This window comes from Mirounga leonina, unplaced genomic scaffold, assembly GCF_011800145.1.
Source record: "Mirounga leonina isolate KUSES-001 unplaced genomic scaffold, KU_Mleo_1.0 Mir_168, whole genome shotgun sequence".
Lineage (NCBI taxonomy): Eukaryota > Metazoa > Chordata > Mammalia > Carnivora > Phocidae > Mirounga > Mirounga leonina.
Window position 1 is genome coordinate 24,021,094 of NW_023270426.1, and position 12,456 is coordinate 24,033,549.

The following is a 12,456-nucleotide window of genomic DNA, read 5'->3' on the forward strand; positions in this document are numbered from 1 at the left end:
GTTGTAAATTAATTGACCATATAAGCATGGGTTTATTTCTGGGCGGATGCAGCTTTTTTTTTTTTTTTTTTTTTTTAAAACTCATCAGTGCCCTCCACTACTTTGAGCCCCTTGTCTTCCTCATATATTGTAGTTCTTTGTGGATGTTACTGACAGAAATCTGGAGTTACCTGGCATTTGCTTTTTTGAACCTTGGTTGGCCTTATTGCCTTTGCTCTAAAAGTCCAATGAAGATGAAGAAAGGAGGGGAGACCTCACTGCTTGGGGCAGCTGTGGTCTCTTGGGGTGGCCCACACGGGCACAACGGTAGGCAGCAGTGACTGCTGCTGGTGTGAAGTGACTTTGTCTCTCGCCCATGAAGAGGCGCCCCCGCGGCGCCATCTGGGCAGCTGCTCTTCTCCGAGGGTCAGGGTCAGGAGAGCGTGCTAATGGCCGAGCAGAGCCCCGGCTGGCCTGGGAGCCGGCAGGAGCCAGGAGTGCTTAAATTGCCAGCGCATTAAGCGGTAGGGGCCTCTTTCTGAGCCATCCGGATTTCAAGTTTCCCACGAAGCCTAATCTAATGCTCTGGGAGGGGGCAGGGGAGCCAGTCTTTCAGGGGCTGTGCTGGTGGGGGACCTGGCCTGGGAAGTGGCCTTATCAGGCTTGTCGGGAGGGATGGACCTGTCCCTTTCTAGTGTGTCCTCTCAACTTGGCAGGGGGCAGAGTTGGGTCCTTCTCCTCTCTGTGCTCTAACCTATCCTTTCATGTCCCCAACTCACTTTCTGTGTTAATAGCCTTCTTCCCTTTTTCTGTCCCTTCTGTTCACTGCTGCTTTCTCTTTCCCTGCTCCCTCTTGCTGGGCCTCATTTTCTCTTCCATTGTCACTTTGAGGGCTGGCTGTTTGAAGTTCCAGAGTTACAATGCTGTCCCATATGTCCCAGTGACTAGGTGTAATTCAGAGGTCCCCAACCTTTTTTTCTGAGGAGGAGCCAACCTTCACTTCCCCACTGGCTCTCAGATAACATCCGAGCTGGGTTACTGACCAGAGTCCCCGAGCTGAGTGGTTGGATGAGGCTGGAGGTGTCTTTCTCCCAACTAGGGGTCCCAGTGGTGTGGGGAGGGGGAAGGTGGTCAGGATTTGCTAGCATTATAGGGAGCTGTCAGACAAACTGAGGTCCACCATTAGGGAGTCCTTCCAGAAGCCGGAGGCAGAAGTCAGTCCTTTATCCAGGCAGACCTGTGGTTTCTGCAGAGGACCATACAAGACTAATAAAGGCTGGAAAAGGGGCCCTTGGTGAGGTGGTCTTGGAACCCATGAGACTGTTTGCAACTGTCGATCCTGGTCTGGAGCTGGGGTTTTCCAGGTGGTGACTAGAACAAAATGTTTTCTCAGTGGTAAAAGTTAGATGGTTGTTGGAAGTGTGGCTTTCTACTTAGTGAGTTATGAAATGGATTATTTTCTCCTAAAAGCCATGTGGTAGACTTTACCCAAAGATAATCAGCAGGGGTTTTAACCTTCATTGTTAAATATGTGTGGAAATGTATATATAAAAAGAAAGTACAGTTAAATGAATAATTATATTCATTAATATAACTGTAATGTATTCAGGTTTAGAAATAGAACTTTATTTTTAAACCCAGATGGGGTAATAGAATGTGTTGTGTTGCAATTTGCTTTTTTCAGGGTCTTGGAGCCTTTCCATATTAGCACATGTAATTCTACCTCATTCTTAAGGGCCAAATAGGAATGCCATGGTTTGTAAGTTCCATGGTTTATTTATTTAACCATTCCCATATTGGTGGCCCTTTGGGATTTTATACATTGTGTGTGTGTGTGTGTGTGCGTGATGTGTTATATAGCTATAATAAACAAATGCTGTAGTATCTGGAGAGGGTTTAAAATTGTGTGTATAAAAAATTTTTTTTTTGCATACCGAAACTAGTGTTTATCTGTAAGATAAAATCCTAAAGGTGGAATTGCAGGTTCAAAGAACAGGGTGTTGGGGTGCCTGGGTGGCTCAGTCGTTGGGCGTCTGCCTTCGGCTCAGGTCATGATCCCAGGGTCCTGGGATCGAGTCCCGCGTCGGGCTCCCTGCTCGGCGGAAGCCTGCTTCTCCCTCTCCCCCGCTTGTGCTCCTGCTCTCGCTCTCTCTCTCTCTCTGTCAAATAAATAAAAAATCTTAAAAAAAAAAAAAAGAACAGGGTGTTTTTATTTATTTAAGGTTTCACTTAAAAACGTGCTTTTTTTGAAGAGTACGAAAGAAAACAGGATTGTCCCTAAGTAAAAAGAAAGGATGTTTCGGGGCGCCTGGGTGGCTCAGTTGGTTAAGCGACTGCCTTCGGCTCAGGTCATGATCCTGGAGTCCCTGGATCGAGTCCCGCATCCGGCTCCCTGCTCGGCGGGGAGTCTGCTTCTCCCTCTGACCCTCCCCCCTCTCATGTGCTTGCTCTCTCTCATTCTCTCTCTAATAAATAAATAAAATCTTTAAAAAAAAAAAAAAAGAAAGGATGTTTCAGGGCACCCGGGTGGTTCAGTTGGTTAAACATCTGCCTTTGGCTCAGGTCATGATCGGTGCTGGGATTGAGCCCCACATCTGGCCCCCTACTCAGCTGGGAGTCTGCTTCTCCTTCTGCGCCTCCCCCTGCTTGTGTGTGCACTCTCTTTCAAATAAATAAAATCTTAAAAAAAAAAAAGGGTGTTCTCCAAACATGAGGGAGGAATGGGATACCAATGCCTGGGCAGCTTAGATAGGCTATTTTAGTTGTTGATAGACCTTTTGATGTAGCAATTATTTTTTTAAGGACCATTTAATAAATGTTGTAGATGTTAGATTGTATAGAGCAACAGGTTTGGATCCAGCCAGAGGTTCTTCGTAGACATCTTTATACAAACAATTTCAGCAGATATGTTACCCTCTCTTGAAGGGAACTTCTCTGGATTCCCTCAAAGTCTCTAAGGCTGGAAGAATGCTAAAATCTACACACCGAGGGGCGCCTGGGTGGCTCAGTCATTAAGCATCTGCCTTCGGCTCAGGTCATGATCTCAGGTTCCTGGGATCAAGCCCCACATCGGGCTCCCTGCTCAGCGGGAGGCCTGCTTCTCCCTCTCCCACTCCCCCTGCTTGTGTTCCTTCTCTTGCTATGTCTCTCTCTGTCAAATAAATAAATAAAATCTTTAAAAAAAAAACAAAAAAAAACTACACACCGAGTTTAATGTTGGAGGGAGGCAAGATTGGCCATTTCTTTCTTTCTTTCTTTCTTTTTTTTTTTTTTTTAAAGATTTTATTTATCTGAGACAGAAAAGGGGAGGGGAGGAACAGAGGGAGAGGGAGAGAATCTCAAGCCATCTGCGCACTGAGCATGGAGCCCTACATGGGGCTCAATCTCACGACCCTGAGATCGTGACCTGAGGTGAAACCAAGAGTTGGACAGTTGACTGAGCTGCCCAGGTACCCCAACTGTAGTCATATTTTCAAATAATGTTGAGCTACTGTGGATTAATGTGGGATGACTTTTCAGACTTTATTACTCCTAATCTAATGTATCAGGACAAGTTGAGTGTGCTTACATCTTTTTGTTAGCTTACTGTTGGAGATGGTGGCTTAAAGCAGTTACCTGAATGGCATTAGCAAAGCATATTCATAAATAGTTTGTAGGGTTTTAGGCTCCTTTGTAGTTTGTATGTCAAAAACGAAGGTCTTCATTACTCTGGGACAGTGCCTCCAGAGATGGATGGTCCACCATTACTTTTTTTCCCTTTCATGTGAGTTTTGATGCCCTTGTTCAGTGAAAGGTGCCATTTCTGAGCTCTGTGTCATTATATCCTCCACAAAGAGGCCACAAGCCAGAATATTGATACAAAAGACATGCTCTAATATTCACTCACTGATTTTGTGAGGACAGCTCAGTGCCTAGTAGAACTCTGGCAAACAGAAGATCCTGAATGAGGTAGGATGGCTGATAATATTTGGGAGGTCGACACCAGAATGGGTATTTTGACGATGCTGAAGTAACATTACAGGTTATATCCTTCCAGCCTGCCCCCCAAAGAAAAGCAACTTAGGAAATGGTAACAGAGCAAAATGTGTTGGAAATGGTGAGCAAGTTACAAAATCACAGATCTTGCCCATGTTGTGATCATTGTTAACTCTAAGAGGTTCCCTACTGTTGGTGGTGTTGGGCGTGTCACTACGGTCTTTAAAAGGTAAATCCCTGGGGCGCCGGGTGGCTCAGTTGGTTAAGCGTCTGCCTTCGGCTCAGGTCATGATCCCAGCGTCCTCAGATGGAGCCCGGTGTCGGGCTCCCTGCTCCACAGGAAGCCTGCTTCTCCCTCTCCCACGCCCCCTGCTTGTGTTCCCTCTCTTGCTGTGTCTCTCTTTCTGTGTCAAATAAATAAATAAAATCTTTAAAAAAAATAATAAAAAATGGTAAATCCCTGTGGTTGCTCTTTCTTGGGGCTCCTGTGTCACGCTCTCCGGGTCAGGAGTAGGTTCTTCCTAGGTGCAGGCCCATGGTTCTAGAATGCTCATTTTGTGGTTGGGGCTTTGGGGTTCCGGTTGAGGCCACTGTTTCTCCTCTCTGCTCGTTGCACACGTGTGTCGCACAACTTCCTGTCCTAGTGGGGCCATCCAGGCAGGCTTCTTGTACCCGTTCCTGTAAAATTGCAGAACTCATTAAGGTGACCGGCCAAAGTGAATTTTGTATAGTCTGAATAGCCAAACTGTCCTCACTATACCCTAGAAATTTGGAGAACTTCCAGCATTTTCCATCTGATGCAGTAACAGACAAATGGAAACGACCGTTTCATTTTTATGGTTAGCAGTACTGAAGGGCAAGAGCAAGCCAGCTAGGGTTTGTTCTCTCATATCCCTGGGGCCAGGCTGTCTCGTCCTTCATATTGTTCAATGTTGTTTATTGGTGAATAAACAAATGATGAGATTTGCCAAGAGCATCAGACAAGCAAACATAAGTAAAGTTACGTGAATCCTTTTACAAGAGGTAATAAGTATAGAAAAGGAAGCCACAGGGGCACCTGGGTGGCTCAGTCAGTTAAGCGTCTGCCTTCAGCTCAGGTCATGATCCCAGAGTCCTGGGATCGAGTCCTACATTGGGCTCCTTGCTCAGTGGGGAGCCTGCTTCTCTCTCTCCCCCTCCCCCCTGCAAATGATCTTTCTTTCTCTTTGTCTCTGACAAATAAATAAAATCTTTAAACAAAACAAAAAAAAGGAAGTTGCAGTGATCCTGAAAGTCTATTCTTAGCAAGGCCTTTTGTGAGCTGACGCTTGGCCTGGTCTCATCTGTCTGCTTAGGCCATAATGAACTCACAGGTTTTTGTCTCTGACCAGAGGGTGAAGGTTGAGTAGTCGGATTTCTGTTTATGCTTAACTCTCAGTGTGATAATCACTTCCTCCCAGAAGCTCTCCCTGACTTTCCTGATCTGTCGTCTTTACTTTGAGCTCCGCTGTACTAAGTGCTTCCTCTCTCTTAGCTTGGTTTCATAATTGCTGTTGTTAATGTCTGCCTCTCTCACTAGTCCCAGTAGAAGCAGTCTCTTGCTTACTTTTATCTCCATAGTGCCTAGAACCACTGGTGCTGGGTCATAGTGGGTGCTTCTGGAAGTATTTATGGAATGAACAAATGACTACGTGAACGGAATAAACCAACACGTCAGTGCTAAAATTTAATGAAAACTGTAAACCTGAGAGGACAGAGCAGCACAAAACCAGTAATTCTAAAGCTTTTTTTAGCCCAACAAACCATACCCAAAATTATGGGTACAAGAATCAAGAAAAAATGAGGGACCTAGAATATAAATCTTTTTACAAAGATCCTGTTAAAAGACCAGCTAATGAAGGAGTTAAAAAAAAAAAAAAAGACACCAAGGGAGGTCGTTAGAGTAGATAATTTTATAAATTCTGAAGGAGTATTTATAAGGATGGAAGGATAAGCATGACTTCTGGCTTTGACGATAAGAACAGTTTCAAGGTGGGGGAAGTCTCCATGCAATCATGAGAATTTCCTTTTTTTAACCCCACGTCCGGTACTCAGACAAGTGACATCTTAGTTTGAAGCAGAAAGAAGACACTTGAAGAACTTAAGTAGCTGAAGTATCTTGTGAAAAAAGAATCATAATTACAGAAATTCCTGTAAAAAGCAGGGAAGAGCAGATATAAAATCAGTTACCAACAAGGGTTAGATGAGTAGTGGGAAGGGATATCGGGGTGCTGCAAGTGGGTAGATAGGTCTGCAGAGGCAGGCTAGCGGTTAAGAAAAAAGTGAACAGCATGAAAATATCCAAAAGCACTAAGAGAACTTTTTTTTTTTTTTGGACTGTATAGGTTCCCTTCTTGAAACTTTCAGAAATACAGAAGAATATAAGTAAATAACAATTGCCCATAATTGTGGCACCCAGGGAAAACCACTATAAATGTTTTTTTTCCTCCTAGCCAAATTCTGTCTGCTGTTACCGTACAACTTAAAGTGTGAAAATCTTAATGTACAACTCAATGAGTTTGTAGTATTCATGTAAACATGACTCAGCTCAAGATGTAGAACACTTCCATCATTCCAGAAGGCTCCCTTTGTGCCTCTTCCAGTCAATATCTGTAGATTCCTTTTGGCTGTTCTCAAACCTCATATAAATGGAATCATACAGTGTGAAGTCTGTTGAATCTGGCTCCTTTTACTACTCGTCATCGTCTGTGAGATTCATCCACGCTGTTGCATGGAGTAATTGTTCTTTTTTATTTATTGCTGGACAGTTTTCTCTTATATATCCCATAAGCTATCTGTTTTGCTGTTGACGAACATTTGGACAGTTTCCACTTTGGGGCTATTATAAATAAAACGGCTTTGAATGTTCTTATGCACTCGTTTCACTTATACATCTGAGAGCAGAGTTGCTGGGTCATAAGGTAAATAGTGCCGAAGTCATGAATATATTATATACTTGCGAAAGTTTGATTGTTGTAGTGTTTATATACAGGCCCATGATGTAGCGTGAATTATTTTTTGTTTATAACGTTGGGGATCAAGGTTCATTTTTTCCCCCCCTCTGCAAGAATATCCAGCACTATTTTTTGGAAAGACTAATTTTTATTTTCTGAATTGCAGTGGTGCCTTTCTGTACAATCAGGTGACTACCGTATGGGTCTGTTGTAGGCATCTTCATTCTGTACATTAATCTAATTATGAATATTTAAAGAAAATGGGATTGGGGCTCCTGGGTGGCTCAGTAGGTTGAGCAGCTCAGGTCATGATCTCAGGGTCCTGAGATTGAGCCCCTTTGTTCCTGTCCCTCCCCGCCCCCCACGTGCTAATGCACACTTTCTCTCTCAAATAAATAAAATCTTTTAAAAAATGAAAATGGGATTATGCTGAATATATAGCTTAAAAAAAATTTTTTTTAAGTAGGTTTCATGACCCCCTACCATGGGGCTTGAACTCCTGACTGTGAAATTGAGACCTGAGCTGAGATCAAGAGTTGGACACTTAACAAACCGAGCCACCCAGGCGCCCCTTAAAAATTTTTTTAATACTTAATACTACATCATGCTTCAAAAACCATTAAAAATGCAGAAGAACTATATAGCTGTACCATAATTTAACTTTTGGACATTTAAATTTTTTCTTCCTATTCTGTTTTGCTCTTTTATGTTGCAGACTTTACTCAGATGTGTGATAATTTCTGTCCATTCATTTATGTATTAAGCGATAAGAAGTCAATTAGAAGTTCTGTGTGCCTGGGCTTTGCTGTGGGGTGACTGGGTGGTGAGTCATTTCTTGGAGTCTCTTCAAATACTCATATCTGTAATACTTCTTCCATGGGCACTTTTTAGTTTTTCCAGAGGAAAATTCTTCACTGTTCTCCCTTCAGGGTCAGTGCCAGGCTACCAGGTATCTTGTAATTTAAAAAATAATAACAACTGGGGCGCCTGGGTGGCTCAGTCATTAAGCGTCTGCCTTCGGCTCAGGTCATGATCCCGGGGTCCTGGGATCGAGCCCCGCATCGGGCTTCCTGCTCCACGGGAAGCCTGCTTCTCCCTCTCCCACTCCCCCTGCTTGTGTTCCCTCTCTTGCTGTGTCTCTCTGTCAAATAAATAAAATCTTCAAAAAAAAAATAACAACTTTGAAAAATATTGTTCTTTCCTGTGTCTCTACTTTTTTTGAGGTCCTTTCTAGTGGTCTTATCTCATAGGACCACTTTCTGAAGGCATAGTTCCTGGTCTTCCCATTGTATGACCGAATGACCGGTGATGCTGTGACTTTGAGCATGGCTGGATAGCATTGTTCAGTGTGGTCTATTAATGGATCTTGACTGCTGCTTGATTTGAGCTTTCCCGTTTGGAGCTCTGATTTGTCTTTTTTTTTTTTTTTTTTTAAAGATTTTATTTATTTATTTGAGAGAGAGAATGAGAGAGAACACATGAGAGGGGGGAGGGTCAGAGGGAGCAGCAGACTCCCTGCCGAGCAGGGAGCCCGATGTGGGACTCGATCCAGGGACTCCAGGATCATGACCTGAGCCGAAGGCAGTCGCCCAACCAACTGAGCCACCCAGGCGCCCCTGATTTGTCTTTAATAGTACAGTTTCCAGTTTACATTTGACCCTTGGCGTAACACACTCTGTTATAGTAGGGCTTGCATTTCACCTGACCAAATTTATAAGGAAAATGTTCATGTTACAGAGTTAAGTATCATACCTTGAATTTAAAGGTCATTTGTGTTTTGATTACATTAAGTGGTTTGTACTGGGCTGTATCAGTGTTAGGTGATCTTTTTTACTTCGGTTGGCTTCTGTACAAACTTGGGATTCCGGATTGATTCCCATGAGGTGAAGTTGTGCTTTGCAAATGCCAGCCCCAGGATCTTTGATCTCAGCACAGGTGCTGTTTCTGTGTCTTTCCCTCTTCTCTTACTGGGATTTTTTTTTTTAATACTACTTAGAGGGAAATGATGATAGGTCCAGATTTTTATCCCTTTAAGATGACTGGGTGTCTTGGGAACACAGGGACACCATAGGGCGGGAGGCGTGGCAGCTGGAGCCCCTGGATGGTTTATGTTCTTTATAAGTGCCTCTGGGAGTAGCACTTGGGATTTTTTTCTCCCTAGACATTAAATGATGCCTCAGGTAGAGGGAGAAAGGTACATACCAAAATTGAGGGGGAAACCTATTGAGGGAGAAGGAGAGACAGCATAAACATTTTGGAAGAGTTTTGAGGGTTTCAGAGAGAGAGAACAGCACAGGATAATGGGGAATAGATGCAAATAGATGGATCCAGAAAAGTCATGAAACATTGAGGTCTGAAATTTTAATAGTTCTATGTACTTTGTTCTTTTTTCCTTCTCCTGGGTTGCTGTTCTCAAGGACAGTGTCTACAGAGTTTGGTCCAGACTTTGCTAGAGTGAGAATGATCATTACTACAGGGTCTTGTTGGACTAATAAGATAAAATACAGTTTTGATGGGATTAGTTCAGTTCAGAGGAGCCCCCACCCCCACCCTGATACACTGAATTTCTGGAAAGCGTAGTTATGATGGCTGTGTTCTACTTCTGTGACCTAAAAAGTAAATAATGGAATGGCCATTTGGGGGACAGGGAGAGTCAATGAGATTGATTTCTGTTTTAAACCAGGGCTCACTAGGTTTTCCACAGCCTTCTTAGTAGAAGAGAGGAAATGCAGACATGGTTTGGGGTTACTTACGTACGTGTCCCCAGATTCGTGTGATTATTGCAGTGTTAGTCACCATGAGCCTTTGCGTTAGGGTAAGGGGAAAGGCCGTTCCCGGGTCAGAGTGTGATGCCATGTTGGCCGAGAGCAGAGAAGGGAAAGAACTCGAGTTTTTTTCTGAATCCCTGTTAGGCCCCTGGAAAACTAAGTCTCTAAAATGAGGGACAGAATACAGATGTGGTCAAAATAGAGACCTTCAAGCTATTCTGATTCCATATTAGAAAGTTTCAATTTATAATCACCTCCTTCAAGTGGCACTCTCAACCTCCTCCTACTGGGTTTAAGCCCCTATTCCTGCCCAGCTGTCTGTTTACCACCTTTTCTAAAAATCACTACCCTTATGTTTGCCTTTTTAACCAGTTGCCCAAGGGATGCGTTTGAGCCATGTTTCTCTCTGTACCTCATTACCTAGCACGGCACCAGGCACGGTCCGCACTGTATAACTATATGTTTGCTTGAATGTCACTCGGAAGGGCTCATTAGCTTGCTTACTGCTGGTTCCTAGAACTGGAAATTGTAGGGGTAGTTGAGGTTAGTCTAGGTTTCTGCCTGATTTATGAACTGTTACAAAGTCATCTGGAATCGCTTTTCTTTTTTTCTTTCTGCTCTGCTTTTCTGGAGCGCCTCTTCATCTTCGGGCTGGCTTCCTCAGGGCTGCAGATCGGCTGTTGGCAATTCTCTCGGCTGTGTCCTTGCTAGACTTTGTGTGTGCTTGAGTTAGGGGAAAGGGAGGTTGGGAGTGTGTTAGAAGAGCCCCGAGCTTTTAGTTACCAAACCATGTCAGAACCAGTCCCATTGGCCAAGGAATGCCATTTGTGATTGACTTAGTCCTGGATTCCTTCTACCAATTTTCATGAAAAGTGGGAGAGTGACCTGGGTTGGCTTAGGTTACCCTGGGCTCATCCTGGAGCTGTTATGGAAGGACGAATGGATGGGGATACCTGACTGGAAATCTGACCACTATTATGAAGGGGGATATGGTTGTTGTGTGGGCAACCTGCAGAGTCCACTATTACTTTAATCTGGATTTTCTAGGGAACCTTACTTTATGGTTATTTTGTTCTTCGCATACATACAGAGTCACTTAACAAATTTATTGATTACTGTTATAAAGAAGAATTAATAGTGAAATTATTAGATTTTGACTATAAGAGTCTTCCTTCTATTAACTTACAGTTTAGTTGGGGATAGAAGACTCCTGAGTAAAGAGTTAAATATCGGTACTGCAGATGGGTAACAGTACAACACAGCACGATGACAGATACCGGGTTCATCCGAGTATGTACTTTGCATACCCCAGGAATGCTCTTAATCAGGTCATTGTAACGTCAGGCACAGTCAAGAGAATGGTTAACGAGTCTTTGGGGGCTGGGAAGCAATGGCCTTCCGCACAAAGGCAAACCACCAAGAACTGGCACCGTTAAACACAAAGGTGAGGGTTCCTGGTGAGCCCTCCAGAGTCCTGGGACACTGGATGATCTGAGTGCCCTCTGTCCAGCGAGGACTAAGCACACAGCTCAGCTGCTTAGAGCCATGGGTCCTTGGTCGGTCACCGCAGTAGTGTTGTTTGTTAGAAGATCCCAGTGTGGCCCGGCCCTGTTTTTTGGAGGATTTCTCATGCTGGGTTAGCACCCCCTGATCTGACTCATAATTAGTTCTGTTACACTTGCTGCTTTCTTCCTAGAGCTATGCAGTCACATTTGTGGACATTCCAGAGAATTAAAAAAAAAAAGAAAATTCTGTCTTGTACCAGGCAGTATGCTAAGCTCCAGGGTCATGGTGATGATCCACAGGTGATTTGATCCCCGCTGTCACAGCCTACAGTCTAGTGAGGAAGGCAGGCAGAAGGCAAATAAACAAGTACAGAAGATATTTGTCCATTGGGGGAATGGTGAGAAAGAAAGAATGGGCAGAAATGAAGGTTTACAAGAGGGTTGTAACCTCTAAGGTGTTTTGTAAATGGTCTCTTGAGTTGAAATTTTTTTCCTAATGATTTCCACGGATTAGATGAAAATAATTTTCATTATTTGTCTCTTAGGTACATTCTGCAGGTCCCTGATGAACCCAGGGAACCCTCCACCGTATCCGGGCCCTGGTCCGACGGCCCCGTACCCACCTTATCCACCACAACCAATGGGACCAGAGGGCTACCCTCCAGGACCTATGGGGGGACCCTACCCACCTCCTCAGGGGTACCCCTACCAAGGATACCCTCAGTATGGCTGGCAGGGCGGACCTCAGGAGCCTCCTAAAACCACAGGTACTGGGAACGGGGTGTGTGTATATGTGGGTGTGCATGAGCACAGTCCCACGTCACCAGAGGAAATGTTTGCATGTTTTGTTTGGCAGAGAAGGAACTCAGGCCTTTGTGTGCCGTGGTTGACGTTCCCAAAGCTTGGTGACTGCTTAGGGTGGTTTCTAACTCCTGAGAAGGACTTCTTTCTCGGGAGGCCTGAGTCAGTTCTGTCTACTTTCTCTATGTCTCTTATCCCTCTGGGGCTGATGACTTCCTGGTTGACATGTTTCCCGAGGGCACCTTCTGGAGTGCTGGGGTGGCGGGGCGGAGGGGGGGGGGGGAAGTACCAGGTGGGTTCTTGCCCTGGCAGCCACTTTTGTTTTTTAGATTTGGCCTGTCTAGATTATTCTCTCTCTTGGTTTGTTGACCCGCAAGTCATCCTCTTGCCCCGGCTATTGGGTTGGTTTTCTTTACTGCTGTGTTTTCATAATTCTCTTGAACCTGCGAGCTGAGT

General features: G+C 44.3%; 1 long non-coding RNA gene across 2 annotated transcripts in view; it reads left to right on the top strand.

The window, feature by feature from the left end:
* Positions 1-12,456, top strand: part of LOC118016712 — a 61,037-nt gene that overhangs the window by 5,856 nt on the left and 42,725 nt on the right. For both annotated transcript variants that reach the window (XR_004680886.1, XR_004680887.1), the window contains exon 2: positions 11,745-11,966. This is a non-coding gene — a long non-coding RNA (uncharacterized LOC118016712). The remainder of the gene's footprint in view (positions 1-11,744; positions 11,967-12,456) is intronic.